Source organism: Bubalus bubalis, chromosome 19, assembly GCF_019923935.1.
Source record: "Bubalus bubalis isolate 160015118507 breed Murrah chromosome 19, NDDB_SH_1, whole genome shotgun sequence".
Lineage (NCBI taxonomy): Eukaryota > Metazoa > Chordata > Mammalia > Artiodactyla > Bovidae > Bubalus > Bubalus bubalis.
The window spans coordinates 40,928,087-40,937,008 of NC_059175.1; positions in this window are offsets into that span (position 1 = coordinate 40,928,087).

Sequence of the window (8,922 nt, forward strand, 5' to 3'; positions counted from 1 at the left end):
AATATATCTTGGTCTGGGTGGTAATTAGATGAGCATTGTTCAATTGCTAAGTCATGTCCGTCTCTGTGACCCCATGGACTGCAGCACTCCGGGCTTCCTTGTCTTTCACTGTCTCCTGGAGTTTGTTCAAACTCATATCCATTGAGTCGCTGATGCTATCCAGTTCATCCTCTGCTGCCCTCTTCTCCTCTTGCCTTCAATCTTTCCCAGCATCAGGGTCTTTTCCAATGAGTCAGCTCTTCGCATCAGGTGGCCAAAGTATTGGAACTTCAACTTCAGCATCAGTGCTTCCAGTAAACTTTCAGGGTTGATTTCCTTTAGGATTGACTGGTTTGATCTCCTTGCTGTCCAAAGGACTCTCAAGTCTTCTCCAGCACCACAGTGCAAAAGCATCAATTCTTCAGCTCTCAGCCTTCTATATGGTCCAACTCACATGTGTACGTGATCACTGGAAAAACCATAGCTTTGATTATACAGACCTTAGCTGGCAAAGTGATGTATCTGCTGTTTAATACGCTGTCTAGGTTTTATCATACCTTTTCTTCCTAGGAGCAAGCATCTTCTAATTTCATGGCTGCAGTCACCATCCACAGTGATTTTGGAGCCCAAAAAAATAAAGTCTGCCTCTGTTTCCACTTTTTTCCCATTTATTTGCCATGAAGTGATGGGACCAAATGCCATGCTGTTCATTTTTTTTAATGTTGACTTTTTTTTTAGAAATTCATTGAACACATTTTTATTGAGCACCTACTATGTACACCAGACACTGACCCAGATGCTGGTGGTACAAATACAGCAGAAGAGAAAACGGACAAAAACCTCAGCCCTTACAGAGCTCCTGAAGTTTACATTCCTGTGAAATTAAGGCAAGAAAATTAATCCATGGAGAAAAGGACAAGTTATGAGCCAAAGAACAGTTCCTCTGAGGAGTTACAAAATGGATCCCTATTCTTGAAGTCATAAAGAAACAATGAAGCCCCTATGGGGTCAGTCAAAAAGACACGGCCCTGCTGAGCTCCCTGACCCAAGTCTGAGAAAGTAAGGGCTCACATTCTCCCCTTTACTACAATCTAAGGGTGGAGGTCAATGCACCGTGCTCTCTAGTAGGTCCACAAGGCCATGTAAGAGTCTTATCTCCAAACCAGAGGAAAGCAATGGTCCTGCAAATTTGTTTCAATCAAGACAAGAGTCTCTCAAATATGAAATTCAATGAAGATGAACAAAACTGCAAGTAATAAAAAAAAAAGAACCATGAAACAAAAATTGTTCACAGCATAATAATTGAGAACATAGAAAAGGTTTTTGCCTAAGAAAATATTTAATCCTTAGCCCAAAAGTAATAAAATAGAAAATTACTCTGAACTAGGGTGGCAATTTTAAATACACTCAGATAATTTTGATTTTAAATGTTCTGCTTTTCTAAAGTAAGACAAACTTGAAAGTATTTAGTCAAACTTAGTTTTCTGAAATGGTTTAATGTACAAGCCATTTCCTGATTGTCTCCTAATGATTTATTTAGTACCGTCTGAGCTCCTGCATCCTCATTGTTTAATCAGGCCCCAGCCTCTTAATATTCCACCAAGCCTGGACTGGTTTGGACCCAGACGTGGAACAGAGTGATTCTTTTGATGTTTACATGTATCTGTGTGTCTCCATTTCAAAGTTAAGTGTACATGGTTTAGAAGAACTTATTTTATAAGCACTCCACTTGGGAGACACATTGAGATTTAATGAAAGCCATATTGTCCTAGATAATGATGGTCTATGTCAGTGTCTCACCTGATAGGGGAATGTGGAAGCTCAGGGTTCATATGTTGGTTGTTCTGGGTTTTATTTGCTCGATTATGCCTGTAATCATATCATTCAGAAACCTAAAGTGCAGACGCATCTTGCTCCTAATGTGTCGTGTTGAATCCTACCTAACCCCATTTCCGCAGCTCCCTACTGTGACTGCATTCAAAAATACTCCTCTGTCTCCCCACTGAGATGCTTACAATTTAGTGCCTCTTAATAAGCAGTGGTTCTACTGCTTGATTGTAAATTGCAGTTGTATTTCTAATGAGTAAAGGAACCAGTGGTACAGCACTGTGAGGATTTCCTGCTACTTACCTGGTTTTGCTTCCAGCTGTGTGAATATTTGGTTCTTGCTATATTGTATAGTAATAGCTTTCCAAACTGAAGATTCGTGACTAATTTTTTTGGTATGGGTGATGCTGGACTCTTTATGATTTGAAATGTTATTCTACTTTTACAGTAAAACCTCACTGATTCCTCCTGGAATTGAAGATAATGACTTAAAGTTGAAGGGCTTGCTAAAGCAAATTAATTGTACGTAAGGAAGCCTGATGGGTCTGAACTACTTAAATGCTTTTTAAAAATCACCCTTTTTCCACTTGATATGCATAGTTTTTAATCACTCTCGTCAATTATATTAAAATACCTTCCATGACGATCTTTATGTGGCCACAGCTTTATTTAGATGCACTGAATTTGTGCTTTATACCTTATCAGGTATAAATAAGGTGTATACCTTATCAGATATACACACATATTTAATGGAGGATTTAAATTGTTTTTTTAATTTATGAACATTTTTCACCTAATCAAACTTGCCTTGCCACAATGAATTTTCAATTAACGATGTTTTATTGTAGCTTATTTTTCTCTCAATGCATCTTGCTGAGTCTGAGTCTTGCTGTAGTCTGTTTCCATTCTGCTTTTCAAATTGTTTCTTTCATTTACAGTCTCTTAAAGCCAATGAGCCCTGTTCTATTTTGTGAAGGCACAAAGACTTCTAGGAAACTTGTACAATGAATGTTGAGTTTTAAGCCAGCTTATTCACTCTCCTCTTTCACCCTCATCAAGAGATAGGCATATATAGATGTAATGCATGCACGCATGCATGCTAAGTCGCTTCAGTCATGTCCCACTTTGCAACCCCATGGACTGTAGCCCACCAGGCTCCTCTGTCCGTGCGATTCTTCCAGCAAGAATACTGGAGTGGTTTGCCATGCCCTCCTCTAGGGGATCTTCCCAACCCAGGAATCAAACCTCCATCTCTTCTGTCTCTTGCATTGGCAGGCGGGTTCTTTACCACTAGCACCACCTGGGAAGCCCATTCAGATGTAAAATTTCATTTGATACTTGGGTATTTTACAATATATAAGATAGACTTCAATGAGAAAAATGAAAAAGTCAAAAATAAAAATATGAAAATTAAACTGTAAAAAGATGAAACTCACTCAGGAACCACTGTTCCAGCATGGTAGCTTGCGAGCCTGGAGTTTACACACCAAAGGTAGTTAGGGAAGCACCCTCACTGACTATGACCAGCCAACTAGAGTTCCCTTGGGGCCAGTAGTGCCCTGGGGCTTTGTAGGAGGTGTTTGATTGGACTGAGCTTATGTAGTGGGGTAACTAGAGGATCATTGGGTGGCCTGGACGCTGAAAGCCATGGATATGGTTCTCTCTGGCTATGGAAAGACAAGAGTCCAGGAAACTGGGTGGAGTCATTTGACTCACGGTATCTGCTCCCTCCCCTCCAAGACGGGCTTCCCAGGTGGCACTAGTGGTAGAGAACCCACCAGGTGGTGCAAGAGACATAAGAGACGCAGGTTCCATCTCTGGGTCTGGAAGATACCCTGGAGGAGGAAATGGCAACCCTGCTCCACTGTCTTAGCCTGGAGAATCCCATGGACATAGGAGCCCGGGGGACTATGGTCCATGGGGTCACAAAGAGTGGGACAAGACTAAAGTCACTTAGAATGCACACATTCCTCCAAGATAGAAAGAGCTACAACTCTCTTTACTCAAGTTCAGGAAACTGCCCAAAGGTCCTTCCCCAGTTTATTCCCTCATTTCATAAACTGTGTATTGAGCATCTACCATATGCCAGAACTGCTCTGTGCTGAGAATTCAGGAATGAACAAAACTGACTGGTTCACTGTAAATTCATGGAGCAGACAATAAGCAAGTAAAGAATTAAATAGAGATGGTAATTTCAAATAAGTGCTATAAAAAATAAAGGAAAAACAAGATGAAGTAGTAAAGAGTGTTGGGGTGAAGTTAATTTAGATCCTGAAAGGGGTGAAATGGGAGTATTCAGGCAGGGACCCTAATGAAAAGAGACAGCCAGGCTAAAATTTAGGTGCTAGGGGTTCGAAGCAGAGAAAGCAGCATGTGCTAAGGCCCTAAGGTTGAGACGAGTTTAAATAACAGCATATTCTCCTGACGTAGAACCCCACTGGAGACCATGGGCTGAACAGAGGGGGAGCCCACACGGCAGCTCCCCATGCTCAATGCCAGGACTGCCCAAGCCCCAGGAAATGCCAGCTCTGCAGAGTTACCAGAGCCCAGTTCTAGCCTTTCTCCAAGACGGCACCACTACCTCTTCCTCCTCACCCATCACTCCTCTTAATTAGCACCAAGGAATCCCGTAGCTTCCCTCCTGTGGGTTCTGTGCCCAGAGGAATAGATTGTGCTAGCCAAGAGTTTGTTCTTTGAGGTATCAGTATATGTGAAATGGGCTTCCCTGGTAGCTCAGCTGGTAAAGAACCTGCCTGCAATGCAGGAGACCCCAGTTCGATTCCTGGGTCAGGAAGATCCCCTGCGAAGGGATAGGCTACCCACTCAAGTATTCTTGGGCTTTCCTGGTGGCTCAGCTGATAAAGAATCCACCTGCAATGCAGGAGACCTGGGTTCAGTCCCTCAGTTTGGAAGATCCCCTGGAGAAGGGAATGGCTACCCACTCCAGTATTCTGGCCTGGAGAATTCTATGGACTCTATAGTCCATGGGGTTGCAAAGAATTGGACACAACTGAGCAACTTTCACTTCACATACATGAAATGGTACAAGACTCTGTGTAATTGTCAAGTGAAAGCTACAACCACAAATACTATAAAATTTCACAGAGACCTGGGCCTCTGAACTGGAATAGACTGAGAATGCTTTGAAGAGGAAAACAGCCTTAAGCTTGACCAAGGAAGAGGAGAAAGAACCTTTGAAGTGGGAATAGAGGAAGACTCTGAGCTAGGTATGACCACAAAATGAGTAAGGTACATTGAGAGGCTATGAGCAGTGGAGTCTATCAGTGTAGAAAGAGAGCATGGAGGAACAATAGGAAATTCATCTGGAAAATCAGAGTGAAGCCAGATGGCAGAGGGCCCTTAATGAAGTGCAAGGAGTTTGGATTTTGTCACATGGAAAAAGAAAGGACTGAGATGCGGTTTGGGGTTCAAGGCAGGCAGCCCTAAAATGTGCCACTTTGTTGCATGGATTACTTTAAGTTAAAATAACTTAAGAAACAGCTAATACGTGAAGGACATTCTGACCCTCCTTTGTCCCCTTGTGAGCAGGAAATAAATCTCCCATGTGAAAAGTACCCTCCCTGGAGCAAGAGATAGAGAGGCATGCTTTATCACCAGAGACAGGGACTTCAAGGCCAAGAAGTTGTAGGAAAAACCTTGTTACTTCTTTACTAATTCACTATCCCAAGCCCAAACTTTTTTGTCTTGTCAGTTCTTCACAAATTTATTTTTCCTTTGTCTAAAAAGGATTAAAGAAATTGCCCGCTTTGGTCACTTCTTTAAATCTCCTATTCTATAAGCTCCTGCACATACAAATTAAATTTGGTTTTCTCCTATTAATCTGTCTTGTGTCAATTTAATTATTAGACCAGCCAGAAGAACCAAGAGGAACAGGGGGGAAATTTCCCCTCTTTGATAGGCTGAAAAAAGAAGAAAGAACTGGAAACTAGACACACTACAGAGGAGGTGGTTCTGTTATGGTAAAATGTGATGAATTCCTAGAATATCAAAGTCACTTTCATTTGCACATAGCCTGAGCTGATGGGTTTCCCAGGTGGCCCTAGTGGTAAAGAATCTGCCTGCCAATGCAAGAGATGAAAGAGTTGCAGGTTCAGACCCTGGGTCAAGAAGATCCCCTGAAGGAGGGCATGACAATCCACTCCAGTATTCTTGTCTGGAGAATCCCATGGACAGAGGAGCCTGGCAGGCTACAGTCCATAGGGTTGCAAAGAGGCTGACTGAGGCAACTTGGCACGCATGCGTGCCAGCTGAGCTGTCTGTGCCCCTGTCCAGGTCCAACAGAGGGAGCACTAGGAGTAATAAGGGAAAGGAAGGTCTGTTCTTCTAAACTTAAACCGCTGGGTCCAAATAATTCTGCTTTGAAATTCATTTGCCTGAATGCAGAGAGGAGAGAGGCAACCTTCCCTCTTTGCCGCTGATTATTGCACAGCTGTGGAACTGTGTGGTCTCAAGGCGGCCACCAAAAATAAACTCCTAGGTCCCAATGTGCAACAGGAAAGGACATGTACCTAGGAGAGAAAGGAGGCCATGGGCCCAGCAGGATGACACTTGGTAAAAACAGCATTCCATAGTGATCAGCAGGCCCTGGGTCCATCTCACTCCCTGCAGCAAGTGGTCCAAGAAGAGTCCTCTCAGGGCCACTATTGCAGAGAATGTATGGGGTGCAGAAGTCCAAAATATGAAGAGGGAGGACAAGTGGAGGGATGTTCAGAGATTTGGCAAAATAGAAGCAGAATCCTGAAGAGTTCAGAATACAAACCTGAAATGGCATGGAAGTCTTGGGGTGCGGGTGGGGGGGTGAAAAAAAAAGGTGAACAATTTTTCCAGTAGTCATGTATGGATGTGAGAGTTGGACCGTAAAGAAGGCTGAACACCAAAGAATTGATGATTTTGAACTGTGGTGTTGGAGAAGACTCTTGAGAATCCCTTGGACAGCAAGGAGATCAAACCAGTCAGTCTTAAAGAAAACCAACCCTGAATATTCACTGAAAGGACTGATGTGGAAGCTGAAGCTCCCTTCTCCAGTAAGAGGAGAAGGGGACGACGGAGGATGAGATGGTTGGATGCATCACTGACTCAGTGAATGTGAGTATGAGCAAGCACAGGGAGAGAGTGAAGGATAGGGAAGCCTGGCGTGCTGCAGTTCTTGGGGTCACAAAGTTGGACACGGCTTAGTGACTGAACAACAATGGAGCAATTAGATCCATGGTGCACATCCAGCCCACCCTTGAAGGAGAAGGCAGTTAAATCTTTTTTGGGAGAAGGAGAGGGTCTGTGTGAAGAGTTAAGGAACAAATAGACTACCGAAGATGGAGTCAAAGTCTGAGCATTAATGTGAAAATATCCCTCCCCAAACTCTTTTCCCCCCTTCTAGTGCTATTTGACTTTTTTTAAAATATAGGCAAAAATACAAATTAATTCCTTAAAAAAACATACTTTATGAAACTCCAAAATCACTGCAGATGGTGACTGCAGCCATGAAATTAAAAGATGCTTACTCCTTGGAAGGAAAGTTATGACCAACCTAGACAGCATATTCAAAAGCAGAGACCTTACTTTGCCAACAAAGGTCCGTCTAGTCAAGGCTACGGTTTTTCCAGTGGTCATGTATGGATGTGAGAGTTGGACTGTGAAGAAAGCTGAGCGCCGAAGAATCCACGCTTTTGAACTGTGGTGTTGGAGAAGACTCTTGAGAGTCACTTGGACTGCAAGGAGATCCAACTAGTCCATTCTAAAGGAGATCAGCTCTGGGTGTTCTTTGGAAGGAATGATGCTAAAGCTGAAACTCCAGTACTTTGGCCACCTCATGTGAAGAGTTGACTCATCGGAAAAGACTCTGATTCTGGGAGGGATTGGGGGCAGGAGGAGAAGGGGACGACAGAGGATGAGATGGCTGGATGGCATCACCGACTTGATGGACATGAGTTTGAGTGAACTCCAGGAGTTGGTGATGGACAGGGAGGCCTGGCATGCTGCAATTCATGGGGTCACAAAGAGTTGGACACGACTGAGCGACTGAACTGAACTGAAAGTAACCATGTATGACTACAGCCTGCCAGGCTCCTCAGTCCATGGGATTTTGCAGGTAAGAATATCCGAGTGGGTTGCCATTTCTTGTTCCAGGGAATCTTCCCTATCCAGGGATTGAACCCTTGTCTCCTGCAAGTCTCCTGCATTGGCAGGAGGATTCTTTTCCACCAAACTACCAGGGAAGTCCATTCTTCTTGTACTTGCTGGTTTGTTTGTTTTTTTTTTAAGTGCCTCTAGTTCAAAATAATGTTGATGTCAATATTAAGGCATATTTTGGGATGACATATTTGTTCTCCTTCAAAATCATGCTTAATGTTCCAGGTAAACCAAGCAGGCATAAATGAACATAGACTCCTCTGCACCTCCATCCCTTGCCCCTTTAACAGAAGTTTTCATTCAGTCTGTGTCACTGAGGGGACCAAGTGGTGTGCCTGTGGTAGATTTGGGTTTCATTTCTCTGAGCCTCAGGAGGTGGAGAATAGTTAAGGAAGTATGAATTTTTAGAAGCAGGGAGATATGATGCTTTGCATGCAAATGTAGCTGGTTCCGTTTTCCTGGGTTGTGGTTCCTGGCAAAACTATTGGGAAATCTTTGTTCAGAAGTGATTTATATTATTTTTAAGTAAATATAATGTCAAAAAAATTTACATTTGAGTAAAAGAGAAAGGAGAATTTTATTTACAGCAAAATAGGATTGCAGTTGCTTCCAAAACCTGCATGTATTTCTACAGAATGGTGATGGGAGTTGCTCCTTTCACAAAAAATTCCTAGAGGGAACCTTGGATATGAAAGGACTCGAGTTCCTGGTTCAAGTCTGGGTCTAGATACAGTGGATAATGCAAAAAGGAGGTCAGGGGGCTTCCCTTGTGCTACAGTGGTAAAGAATCTGCCTGCCAATGCAGGAGACACAGGTTTAATCTCTGATCTGGGAAGATCCCGCTTACCTCAGATCAACCAAGCCTGGGAGCCACAACTACTGAGACCACATGCCACCAAGTACTGACCCTTACTCCCTAAACCTGAACTCAGCAACAAGAGAAATCACTGCAATGAGAAGTGCTCGCAC